This window comes from Malus sylvestris, chromosome 9, assembly GCF_916048215.2.
Source record: "Malus sylvestris chromosome 9, drMalSylv7.2, whole genome shotgun sequence".
Lineage (NCBI taxonomy): Eukaryota > Viridiplantae > Streptophyta > Magnoliopsida > Rosales > Rosaceae > Malus > Malus sylvestris.
This window is the reverse complement of record NC_062268.1, coordinates 26,323,580-26,338,004: the sequence shown is the minus strand read 5'-3', so window position 1 is coordinate 26,338,004 and position 14,425 is coordinate 26,323,580. Positions and strand designations below refer to the sequence as shown.

Here is a 14,425-nt window from a genome sequence, read left to right as displayed (position 1 = left end):
TTTGCTGCTGCAAGGGATCGGAGGCTGCACTTCACGTGCTTTTTGCTTCTTCGTTGCTTCAATGGAAGCCACTGCACGCTGCTGCCTGAGGGTTTTTGCATTGCTTCTGCTGATCGTTACAAGGGACACCGATCGTTGCGATGGGGATTGCCGCTAGATGCAGAGGGGAGTGCCACTCTCTGCAAAGGGGAGTGTCGCTGGCTACAAAGGACGATGGGTCCGGCCTATTTCTTTCTACTGTTGTTCGCTGCAAAGGTTGATGGGTTGCTGTATTTCCCTACTCCGTTGCTCCTGCTGCGGACGTGATACGCTGCAAATGACAATGTTCACCGCCGGAGACGTTACCAGCTGCAATGAAGGATGCCAACTGCGAAGGAGGTTGCCCACTGCAAAGGAGGCTACCTTACTACGCTCCACTGCACTTTCGCCGTCTGCTGCACTTGCTGCTCGCTGCTGTGCACTACGTTGCTCGCTGTTGTGATTTCTTGCATTCTTCTTGCTGCCTGTTTCAGGCCTTACCGTTGCTTGATATGTGTTCTGTTCGGGCGAAGATTTTTTCAAATAAGGCTCCTTGGCTCTCAGCACAGCTCCCCAAGGGATTGGCACTTTGGATGTGTAGTCGAACTCTTACTTGCTGATGTGCTGCAAGAAGAGGATAAAGTTAGTTTTGAAAGGTGTCTTTGTAAAGCCTTAGGTGTAGGCCTTGAAGCTCGCAATCAAAACCAACCAAGTGCTAGGCGTGCCACTGCTATCTTAATATAGCAGATGTAGAACAGGATTGTGTTTAGTCGATTACTAGCGCCCCAAGTTACTTAGACTTCTTGTTATCAAAGGATTGTCGTGGATGGGTTAAATCCACATTAAGTATTTTTTCTTACCTTGCGAACAAGGACTTTCAATCTATAGTCTTGTATGTCCGAATGGAGGGAGTTCAGATCCCCTTAAGTCATTTACTTGGTTCTTGATTGATTTTAATGATAGCATGTTCATTAAAATAACCAGATCCGAATGTAAATGGAACTCTTATAATGGGAAAACTAATGGAAATGACTTGAATACATGCTGGAGAAGACAATAAGCAGTAGCACTATTAACTTATAAAACAAACAAAGAGCTTTGAGCAAGATTTTTCACCTTGTCGGGCAAGGTTGAACTTCTTGCAATCACTTATCTTTTGAGTTTACTGGGTTTATTTGCTAAAAAGGGATGGATGATAAACAAGTTTACACAAGAGAATCGATACTACGCTACTAGGGGTGATAACAAAGCTTCTAAACTAGACAAAATATGACTTTTGTAGAGAATGATCCTGAAAATGACTGAGATCTAGGTTGATTACAGCTTTTGTATGCAAATCTGGCTTGAGAGCAGAGTTTGTATGTTTGTTTGTTTGATTGGTTGAGTGTCCTTGTCTCTGGGGCCTATTCCTCCTTTTATAGGCAGATTAGCCCAACTGCAGTGACTTTGCTCTTGCTCGAAAGCACTTGGAGGGTAGTGAGTCATCAGCTTTTTACTGGTGTTGCCATTGAAAAGTGCTTTTCGACGGGTGATTGTGAGTTAGTCCCCATCACTTGACATTTTAAATCATAGGCACATGACCTATGCATTAATGGGAAGGCGCCAACTTGTCTCTGAGTTTGATGTTAGGCTTCAGGCAAGTCTTCTTTCAATTGTCATCTTTGGGCTTCCACCTAGTTGTAGCCCAAGGTTTAAATATTAACCCAAACATCTTCCTTTTCCTTTGGACTTCCCCGCATAAACCATGGTGTTAATCACAGAACCTTCAGAAATGGGAACCATGGTACGCACTTGAAAATCTTACAAGTATTTCACCTTTGGAGCAGCATCCCGTTATTTTATGACTAATAACCACCCCAATTATCTGGACCAGTCTTGTACACCACCACGGTGATTAATTGTACCGAGATTTGTTTAACCCAACTCTCTGCTGGAACAATATCTTACAATCACTTTCTGAGACATTGGAAGTTGTATGGATCCTTCCAAAAAGGTTTATAGGAATTCCATTAGCTCTAAACACCTTAGGTTCTTCTCAGTTAGGAAAAGAATATAAATATACGGGAAAGTGCGTTAAGCAATTTGGAATTTGTAACTGGGCCACCACTTTTAATTTTTTTTTTCTTGGCTTTGCATGCGGAGCACCTAATTAGACACCATCATCCATGCACGCGCGCGCGCGCATATATATATATATATAATGATTTCAAATTGGTGCCATTTTCCCTGCTCCTTTTCTTGTTTTGTTTTTTTAGAAACTTCGAAGATGACCTCTACTACAATAATTGATCACTCGTATGAGAGACATTATGTGAAAGCATCTCTTGGTCGGATCTTGTGGCATTCTGTAGTGTTTGATGTGGGACATGCCATCAGCACTTGGGCTCTACGCTCATTCGTCGTCGATAGAAGACTCACTAGTAGCGGACCTCTCTTGCTCGGATCACGTGGCATTCCATAGTGTTTATGTGGGACCCGCCATGAACACTTGGGGTCTGCGCTTAGTTGTCGTCCAGAAAAGAGTTCGAGGTGGCAATTGTCGTGGTTGCGATAAATCCACTTTGACGACATGAAACAACATCAATGAGGAATGAAGCGATGAATTTGATGTGGTACCGGAGCAACATCTTTTTGTTTTGGTGATTGAGCTCAAGTTTCGTTTTCGAGATGCCTAAGTAGCATTCCGAAAAAGAGATCAAGTCATAACGTAGTTCAAATGTGTTATTTTTGTTATGTCATACGCAGTTTATGTTCATGTAAGCCAGGATCATTTGGAATCCCCTTTTAGGATCCCAACTTTTAGCAGCTTGAATAGTGTGTCTCCTCTAGGTGAGCTGCTTCTTCTTGTTAACTACATTGTAATGTTTGGAAATTGAAGAGAAAATCAAGAAGAAAGATGAACACAGAGAGTTTTAGAGAGCGAGATTTACAGACAGAAATATGCTTTTGTATTAATTGATAGAATGAAGGTTACACAACAGTTTTTATAAGAGAAAGCTTAACTACTCTAACCAACTTACTAAATGTATTGCTAACTGTATTGCTGACTTGTATACTTAATACTCCCCATCAATCTCAACTGGGGTATCCCAGTTTGAGATTGCAGCAAAGTCTCAAATAACAAACACTGAAATATGGACAAGCATCAAGGCGACCAAGTTCGGATCGTCTTCACTGGAGAGAGACCTATTAAGTCAGATATCTTGAAAGAGCAGCCACTTTTGCCAGAAGATGAAAGAAGAGTTTCAACAAATTCTTCTCTAGCTGCAGTCATCATAGGGCCTTCAGGTTATGTTACAGAACAACCCAAGTCTCCAGATGTTAGTGGATCACGAAGCACCCCCTATCTGCTTAATTTGTATTCATCTCATGAACAACTTCAAGAACTACCCAAGAATTATAGAAAACTTGCAAGAATGGCTTTGTGCTGCAAAGAATCGCAAAGAATATACAAGATAATGGCTTCGTGCCACAACTAATTCAACAAGAAAATGGCTTCGTGCCTCAACAAATCAACAGGAACAATGGCTTCGTGCCTCAACAAATCAACAAGAAAATGGCTTCGTGCCTCAACAAATCAACAAGAAAATGGCTTCGTGCCTCAACTAAAATGGTTTCTTGCCTCAACAAATTAACATAATATTGGCTTCGTACCCCAAGAAACATAGTAAAAACCCAAAACAAATCACGACTCCGAAACGAAACAAATCACCGGAGAACCGCAGAGATGAAAGATTAAGCATATTTAGGGCTACAATTTCAACACGAACTCTCCAAAAACCCCAAAATTGCCAAGCCTAAGAACATTCGTGTACCCACAGTGGATTCGCTGACCCATTCCTTCAAACAGTTGGATTGCACAGAATCATAACCTGAAAAGCTACCAAGATTTGCAATCTTGAACAAATAACCAACAAAAAATCTGCACTACCCAAATTGTTTCATAGCCAATTCCACCAAAATATCACAAGAAGCGAAAAACAGAGTGTAAATCAAGAAACAAGCATACGCAATCAAGTCGCGATGCTCGTTGCCGCCATCAGCAAGCGCAACCATCAGTCATGTGAAAACCCTATAACCCACAAGACGAAGACGGCAGCCATGGCAATCCTGAAGGTGCCGCCTTGGGGGACGAAGAGCGAGGCAGCATACAATACCTTACCATGGAGGTACATCTGTGCAGGTCAAGATTGCCGTTACGCCAAACAAGCATGTTAAAGACGATGTAGAGATGCGACACTGACTGCCCAGCACCCGTTGGACTCAATTGCGTATGAACCCAACGCTGGTCCCAGAACCAATGGATCACAGTTCTTTATCTGCACTGCCAAGACCGAGTTGCTCGACGGCAAGGCTTCCCTAAGAACGATCAAACCAACAAGAACAATCACAGAAGCACCGAAAAACTAATGGAAATTGAAGAGAAACTAAACTAGGAAAAATAAGATGTAAACTACTACAAAAAGAAACCACCAGAATCCATGGCGTGAGCCTGGTGGTTCTAATACCATGTTAACTACATTGTAATGTTTGGGAATTGAAGAGAAAATCAAGAAGAAAGATGAACACAGAGAGTTTTAGAGAGAGAGATGTAGAGAGAGAAATATGCTTTTGTATTAATTGATAGAATGAAGGTTACACAACAATTTTTATAAAAAAAAGCCTAACTACTCTAACCAACTTACTAACTGTAGTTCTAACTGTATTGCTGACTTGTATACTTAATACTTCTCCCACTCCGATGAATAGCCATAGAGAAATTCACAGGCGATGAGCCTAACCAATTAAAAAAAAAGGAATTAAGGTATGAAACCCTGTTTCTATTTGTCCCTATGGTTTTTTTAATAGAAAAAAAGTATGAGAATAGAAGGGAATTAGAAAAAGGAAATTACAATTGTAGCTAGCCCATCCGAGTCGATGACGGGCTAAATCATATACCACAATCTTATCCCTCAGAACATGATCTGCAAGCAATCTAATACAAGATACAATAAGTTACACAACCGTTTTAAGCCTTTAACTATTTACTATAGCATAATATTGCAGTATGTAAATTGTAGTATGCATTTTTACTTTTGTCAACAATAATTTGAGACCGGTAAGGATTTGAATCAACCTAGGGTTTGGATAATGGGGCTTACCTATTTGTTTCTACAATTTTTCTTATGTGCTAAGCCAACCTTACAGGCAATTTTGGAGGGATAACTCTCTATCATCTCTCTCTCTTAACTTTTAGATACATGCGCTGCTGGCTGATTTTACTTACGGATTTTAGCAATTTGACCGTAAGGTTATGCTGTTTTGCTTTGTTTTGAATTTTAGTTGACAAGCCTGAGTTAATGACGATGATCATTCTGAATTTCTAGTCAGCAAGGCATACTACTATACTACTATTACCCTAAAAACAGTGGTATAGTAGTATGCCTTGCCAACTAAGTTTTTATGCCAACATCATGAATTTTCTTTTTTGGACTATATTTTTAGCTAACACTATTCTTATAATGTGATGGTGGGATAATTTCAGATATTAGTTTTCGCAATAAATGGAAAATATTATTATTATTATTTTAAATGGCGACAAACTTTCTTTGATTAAAATTTTTCCCCTTTATTTTCCTACATTACTTCTTTTTCCACCACAGTTTATGGTAGTATTATTTTGAGCTGTTAGCTTTGTTTTTTTTAAGACAAATGAACTCTTCTTTGCTGTATAGGATTGTGCTGAATTGGATACCTATAATATATACGGTATAGCACTCGGGCAAGCTATAATATGGGGGTAACTATTAAGTTGCAGGCTACATGTCTTTGTCGTTTTTTTCTAAGTTGCAGACTAGATGCCTGATTTCAATTAACCGAGATCATGATCAAATTAATTTTTTCTTGGACTTTCTTATAAAGTAGGAAAAATTGTACCCTTATATGCTGGAGGCTTTAATGCTTACAGCTTTTGTTTTTCTTCCCTGTTAGTAGGGTAAAGATGTTGGCTAGTAATCAGCTATTGGCTGTTTCAATGGGTAAATTTAGTATTTCTTGTTTTAGTCATCAGTTGATTTACTGCAAATTGGCTTTCCCTAAGTTTAATATAGAAATACTTTGCTTCTTAACGCACTACGGTGTATGTTTTAGTAGATTTTACTCGTATCTAGTAGAATAAAGTTATACTTCATAACGGGCAATTAATGTCTAAGAAACCTCTTATCTTGTGTATATGCGTTGATATATAGTTGGCTTGTTATATGCTTTTATTAGAAATTTGATTGGGAGAAGTTGGTTTATTGTATATGCTAGTTTTTAGTTATGGTTGGGGTTGATATTTTGTACTATATATATAAAACAAATGATAGTATCTACACTAAGACCTACTTCAACCCTTGGAGTAAAACTCAAATTTTAGGTTATAAACTTACCCCAACTTGCTCCAACCCTTGGGGCAAATATGAGTTAAAACTCAAAACTCATTTTTTTAGTTTTATATTTATAAATTCATTGAATCTAACAGTTAAGATTTAATTTGATGAAATCCTACGGTAAAAAAATATCTAACGGTCCAAATTTAACTCCAACGGCTAAAGTAATTAAAATAAAATTCTTTTATGTGTTTCATATTCTTTCATATTGTTTCAAGAGTTTTACGGTGTCGGTTAGTGATTTTTCAATATTTGTCGGAATCTAAATATTTTTAGGTTAAAATGTTCATAAAATTAAATTAGGATAGTCTACATAATTTTTTTTCTTTTAAAAAGTTACTTTAAGAAAAAAAAATTAGCCTAAATTCATTCTTTAATGATCAGGGGCTAAAATTTTAACCAGTTGGAGTAAAAAAACTGTTTCTGGGTTCAAACCTAAATTTTCTAGGCTAAAAATTTTAGGTTTTAGCCCAATGATTGGAGATGGCCTAAGGGGGATGGGGTGGGCTAAGTCTCACAATGGGCTAGTAATAATGTGGTTCAAAAATCGAACCTAAAACCTCTTATTTACAAGTGAAGATAAATACAACCAGACTATAGTATTAAGTGGCGCGTGCACACACACACACACACACACACTTACTTATGCTACTATATGCATAAGCATTTTAAGTCTGTGTGGTGATACGTTATTCCCTAGTCATTCAGGTTTCTTTCTAACATGTTTTTGCATATTGTAGTTGGAAATTGTTTATGTTATAATTTTGACTCCCTTTGGAACTTGCTTTTTGATGTATTCGGCAATAGATTAAACTTAACAAAATTAGAGAATAACTAGAAATACACAAAATTTATACTGGATTGACAGAACTTTTGCTACGTCCTGGCAGAAAAACCATGGCTTCTTTGATTAATATTAGAGTTACAGTCCTTTTACAAAACCCTAGAACTAATCACCCTTTATCCTTCTTAGCCCCCTCTGGCTTTTCTCTCACTTTTCCTAGTCTTGCCGCACCATATTTATAAGTATAGGGTGATTTACATACCTATTTTATGATTAAGTGTCATATTCTATATGGAATAGGAAAGTACACTTTCTTACCTATTGCAATTAGACTTCTTGGATTCCTAATCTAATTGTACATTTGATTCTTTCCTAGTCCTTTTAAGAGAAGAATCGGTGCACCTTTAATTTCCTTAATATAATTCTAAACAAATAGGAAATTAACTTTGACGAGCTAAACAATCTCCACCTTGGTAAGTCAGACCAAGACTGTTGCACCCACCCCAGAGTCTCTTCGAACCTTCTTGAAGTAGTTTTGAAAATCTTCAAGAATCTTCACCTTGGCAAATTTCTTATTGCCTCATTTCACCTCAAATAAGGAGGTGTTTCACCTTGATCAATCAACGAGATTGATTAAGTTCAAGCAATGCTTGAACTTCTTGGCCGGCACTATCTTCGTAAGAAAATCTACGAGATTGTCGCCCGTGTGAACCTTTTCAACCGAACTCTCCTTGGACTCCATCTAATCTTGGATTCTGTGATATCTCGCTTTAATGTGCTTTGATCTTCAATGAAAAACCTGATTCTTTGCCAAATGAATGACACTTTGACTATTACATTTCAGCTTCACTTAATCCTAAGTGATTCCCATTTGACTTACCATACCACTAAGTCAACTTGCTTCTTTTTTAACTTAGGCCAAGGCAATACACTCTGCCTCTATGGTTGACAAAGCTGTAATTGGTTATAGTAGTGCCATGCAACTGATTGGTCATCCTGCTCATGTAAAGACATAACTAGAAGTTGACCTTCTCTTATCAAAGTCCCCTGCATAATCAGCATCAACATATCTTAGCACAACCCTACATTTTCTTTTGACTTTTCAAAAATATCCTTTGTTGCCAAGACTCCTTCAAGTAACGTAAAATTCACTTGACTACATCTCAATGTTACTTTCCTAGATTTGCCATGTAATTGGAAATGATGCTGATTGCTTGAGCTAGGATAGGTCATATGCACACCGTTGCATACGTTAGGCAGCCCACGACATTAGCATAGGGCACCTTCTCCATCGCTTGTTTCTATTTTTTGGACTTAGGACATAGTTAGCCACTTAATCTGAAGTGAGCTGCAAAAGGAGTTGAAGCTTTTGCTTCTAGCATGTTGATCTTTTCAAAAACCTTCTAAATTTACTTGGCTTGTGATATCCAAATCCTTCCAAATGTTTTATCTCTCTGAATTTTCATGTCAAGGATTTTTGTGTAGCACTTAGATCCTTCAGGTCGAACTCCTCACTCAACATCTTCTTCAAATTTTGAATTCTAGATCCTTCAGGTCGAACTCCTCACTCACCATCCCATCTTGGAATACATGATAGTACACATATAGCAGCAGTAATATAACCATCCACATAAAGTATTCAAACCTCTTGTACTAGTATCTTAGAGATTGCTTCAGTCCATACAGGGGCTTCCTAAATTGACTTACTAGGTTCTTTTTCCCATACTTGGCAAACTAGTTGAGCCATGAAAGTTGTCTCCTCTAGATCCCTATGAAGAAACGCAATCTTCGTATCCATCTGCTCAATATCCATGTTATGTTATGTTGCTATTGCTAAAGGTAATCTAATAGAAGTATATTTAACTACAGTTGAAATGATCTCATCATAATCTAATCCCTTCATTTATGAGTACCCTTTTTCCACGAGACTTGCTTTGAATCTCATAGCTTCCTAATTCCTTCATTTATCCTAAACACTCACTTGCATCTTACTAGCTTTCTTTCTTTGGGCTTAGGAACCAACTCCCACATAGAGTTTTTGTAAAGGGACTTCATTTCTTCTGTCCTAGCACTTATCCAACTATCTCACTAATCACTTGCTATAGTTTTTTTTTATAAGTAGTGGAATCTCATTGATAATGTTAAAAACATAATTAACTTTGTCTTGATCAAACCCAAACCTGTCAGATTTGTCTAGGGATATGCATCTCTGGAATACAAGTGAGTTGTGGGTTGGAGTTCGAACCCCTTGGGATGTTTGCCCGATTGGAGTGGATTCAATTTGCCTTTTTTTTTTTTTTGCTCCACTTGATTCCTAACTGGTTAACGATGCTTATACTCTTCTTCTTTCCCAAAATCATCAAATTCGACACCTTGCTCAATTAGCTCCATCTAAGTTGCATCTTTCTCTGATATGAGATTGGTGGAATTCTTGTTGCATCAATTGCAACATTGTCCTTCTTCTCCCACTGCTCTCAATTTGTTCAGAGGCATGGTTATCTCATAAAAGACAACATCTTGGCTGACAACCTTCTTGCTGTTGGTATCCCAAAACTTGAAATCCTTCTCTCCTTTCTCAAAATGCAAGAATATGCAATATATAGACATGAGTTTGAGCTTGGACCTTTCATCACTTGGAATATGTGCATATGCATTGTAGCGAAACACCCTGAGCTTGGAGTAATCCACTGGTTTCTTAGACCACACATCTTCTGCATAACTGTAGATGGTGACATGTTAATCAAATAACTTACATGATTAATAGCATCTATCCAAAACCGATCATGCAATTTTACATGAAATTGCATGCTTCTTTCTCTTACTATGAGACTTCTATTCATTCTCTCAACAACTCCATTTTGTTAGGGATTCTTCTTTACTATGAAGTGCCTTGTGATGCCTTCCTGCTTATAGTAATCGACAAACTTTTTACTTATATACTCACCCCTATTATTACTTCTCAGGTACTTGATCTTTCTTCTAGTTTGATTCTCAGTTTCTGTCGTCCATTCCTTGAACTTTGCAAAATCCTAGGTTTTTTCCTTCAAGAAATAAACTCAAACTTTTCTAGAAAATTCATCCGTGAAAGTAACAAAATACCAGGCTCCACCATTGGATTTTGTTGGAGTAGGGCCCTAAACATCTGAGTGAATATAGCTGAGTTGATCCTTGCTTCAATAATCTGCATTACTATTTACAAATGATACCTTCCTTTGCATCTCGAGAACGCAGTATTCATAAAAGTCCAGCTTGCAATGTGATGCCTTCTAACATGCCTTTTTTGTGCAATTCTTGTAACCCCTTCTGACTTATGTACCCTAGCCTGTGATGCTAGAGTTAGGTCTTGTCTTCTATACTTTGTGGAAACGGCTGCTTCCCTAGCTACTGTAGTCTCGATTAGCTTGTACAATGTACTGTGATGCAGGTCACCTTACAATACCACCGATGATCATTTGGTTACCAGGAGTCTTCCTGCTTTAGAACTATGCCCATAACCAACCTTGTCTAAAATACCCAAGGAAATCAAATTCTTCTTTAATTTAGGGATATATCTAATGTTCGATAGACCCCGTATTCTTCCATCAAACATCTTGATTCTAACACTGCTAATTCCCTTATAGGACATGGTGAATCATCCTTTACTAAAACTTCTCTGTTACTAACCTCCTTGTAGGTGTCGAACCATTCTCTTTCTGCATGCATATGGAATGTGCATTCAGTATCCAAAATCCAACTTGTGAAAGCTTTGAAGCCTGATGTTACTGAAAGAAGCTCCAAGTCGCTCATTTCTTATACGAATGTACTATCTGAACCTGAGCTTCCTTTCATCTTGGCTTTCTTCTCTTTCTAAATCTTGCAGTTCTTCTTCCAATGGTCGTTAAAACCACATTCAAAGAAACCTTTTCTTTTTCTTCTTGGAATTTTGACCTACCTATGTTGCTACTCTTCTTTTTCTTTGTCTTTTTTTGCCCCCTCTCCTTGCCTTTGGCATAAAGGTCTTGAAAGCTCTCAATTATATCATCCATTTTAGTGTATGACTGAAGAGCTTGAATTATGTCTTCAAGCTTCACGGACTCATTTCCAAACATTGGAGTTGTTCGAAAGTGCTTAAAAGGTAAAGATAGAAACCTCGGCAAGATGATAGTCATATCATCATCTTCGTAAGTTTCTTCAGCCTTTTGAGGATTGGTTATGCAATTTTGTAACCTGCATACATGATCTTTAATTATCACCACCTTCTTCTAGTCGAAGGCCAAATGGTTCATTCTTGAGAAATAGCTTATTAGACACAGTTTTGCCCATATAAACGTTCTCCAACTTGTCTCATGCTTCCTTAGCAAGCATCTTTTTTGTGATATGAGACTTGACTCATCTCGTGAGATGGATCTCGGTGGATCTCTTGTCCTTCTTAAGAACCTTGGTTCATGCCTCTGCTATCATGGTCGTAAGACTTCTCACTAATGAGTGCATCATCCAACTCATGTTGCACCAGTACATCCATCATCATCTTCTGCTGTCATGGTCCTGGGTTCGGGATCGTCTTTCCTTTTGACATCACAAAACACCTTGAACCAAGCTCTCGATATCAATTGTTATAATTATGACTCCCTTTGGATCATGCTTTTTGATGTATCCGAAAATAAACTAAACTTAGCAAAATTAGAAACATACAAGATTTATACTGGTTTGGTAGAATTTTTGCCCACGTCCAGGTAGAGAAACCACGTTTTCTTTTATTAATAATAGAGTTACACTACTTTTGCAAAACCCTAGAACTAATCACCCTTCATCCCTCCTGACTGCTTTTGGCTTTTCTCTCACTTTTTCTAGTCTAACACACCCTATTTATAAGTATAGGGTGTGATTTACGTATCTAATTTTTTATTAAGTTTCCAAATTAATATGGAATAGGAAAGTGCACTTTCTTGCCCATTCCAATTAGACTTCTAGGATTCCTAATCTAATTGTACAAGAAAATTTTGATTCTTTCCTAGTCTTTTTAGGAGAAGAATCGATGCACGTTTAATTTCCATAATATACCTTTAATTCCCTAATACAATCCTAACAAAATAGGACACTAACTTTGACGAACCAAAATCCTAATAGTTTCTTGATTTTTGCTTATATTTATCAGTTTCTTAGATGAACTTTGATAGTGTTCCAAGCCCTAACCTCCTAAGACTGTGAACCCTCGGGTCACTCCCTCAACTTTTCTGAAACCAAAGCATCACCTAGCAGTTTCGTTCTATAACAAAAGAATACGGTTAGTGTTATACATTTGTTATATTTGAATAGGAAATATTACTTTTTACAAAACTAGGTTGGTGGGGAACTTAAGCAGTGCCCATATGTTGCAAGGTAGTCTTGTGGTTTGAGAGTCATAGATGCACCAGCAGCAAAGTTTAGATTCACTATGGGAAAGGACTCAGCCAAACTGAAAATTATTATACATAATGTCATTCAGATTTGAGAGAGAGAGAGCCAACCTTGTGTAAGTTAGATAACATTGTATTCCCGACGCCAAAGTTATCTACACAAACACAAAATCAGTCTAGCAGTTATGCTGTTAGTAATCAGTTTAATCAATGTATTGAGTCAAAGTTAGCTGAGCTAGACGATAGTTAGATGGTCCGGGATATTATACTCCCTTGTACTGATTTTCAATCATAATGGAATGCTCGTTCACTTCATTCTCTCTCACTCTTTACAAACACCACCTCTATTATGTTACTCCCATTCTATTAATTGAGGGGGGATCTTGAACTCAAAAGTCAAAAAGAAAGCAAAGAATAAATTTAATTTTTTTTTAAATTCTTTCCTAAATCCTTTGAATGGCTTGTGTTTCCATGTCAATGCTAAAGAAAACCATATTGTTGGCAAACTCAGCAAACAATTTTACCCCACGAATAAATGGGTCATAAGCTTCTTCTGCAATGAAAGCCAATGTCATTCCCGAGTCAACAACAATTCCTTGGTCATTCGATAACCTGAAGGCTGTTGGATCAATGGGTAAGATTTGCCCATTTACAGCAATGCTTTCTAGGTTGATTATGTAATGAGACTTCCTAAAAATAGTAATTTGGAAGTTTTTACATTAACTCAAAATAATTTTTTTTTATTAAAATTTTTTATTAAAGAAAAATAGTTAAGGGTCATTGAGACATACTTCCTGCTAAGGGGAGTATACACAGTACTTGGCTCCATAATCTCACCAAGTATGAGTATACCCCCTCCATTGCCATCTCCCTGCAAATAGTGGGAGAAGACATTTAGTGTTATCCCTTCTGAGGACAATTGTGATATGATAGACAGTGGCTCTTGGTTGAGCCCTTATATCCCATTGATTGAACCATTGGTATCAACCAAAAGACCGGACACAGTGGTACTACACTTGTTCCAAAACCATCAAGAAAATAATATAAATAATGTTGGAATTTTGACAAGAAAGAAAATAAGAATGAAAAACTGAAACTATTGAAAAGTTTGCTCCACTTCATAAGAGCAATAAAGAGAGAATTTTGCTCCTAAGTGTGTTATACTCGCATACAACATAACTTATCAAAACAAGTGTGTTTGCCTTCTTAAACTTCTGCCAATCAACCAAAACTACCACAATGTGGAGATCATATAAGAGTTGTGTTTGCAAGGCACACACTCTTTCTCAAGGTTCTCGTTATACTCCTAAGTGTGTCATACTCACATACAATTCATCTCTATTAAACAAATGGTAAAAGAAATTAATTATACTTACCCAATAGTAATGGGTGCCGAAGATCCCAATGCAACTTGTGACTGCATCGGAGTTATATCCAATGACAACTCATTTGCTGCGACATAACCTCATGTCTATTCTCTACCTATATATTTGAAATTGTATTCGCAATGGCTGTTGTCATGAGAGTATTTGCTACATATTTGATCCAAACTAAGGACGAGCCCTGCATTGGAGGAATTCACATAATCATAGAAACTAAAACTGAATGGGCTTTGTTAAACATGTTGGAGCACAATTATGAAAACCAAATAACATGATAGTAGTATTGAAACAAAATTCAATGTGCAATTAATAAACAAACTGATGAAATGTACAATCAGATTTAGTACAACAAAAATGCATTTGGACAAAACAATGGCTAATTATCACGAATTCTAAAATGAAGGAATATAGACCTCCATCATTTAATATCCCAACAACTGCTAAGACGGAGGGGCA

General features: G+C 37.5%; 1 pseudogene; it reads right to left on the bottom strand.

The window, feature by feature from the left end:
- Positions 1-3,777: 3,777 nt before the first annotated feature.
- LOC126633906 (aspartic proteinase 36-like) lies at positions 3,778-14,010 on the bottom strand (annotated as a pseudogene).
- Positions 14,011-14,425: the final 415 nt, after the last annotated feature.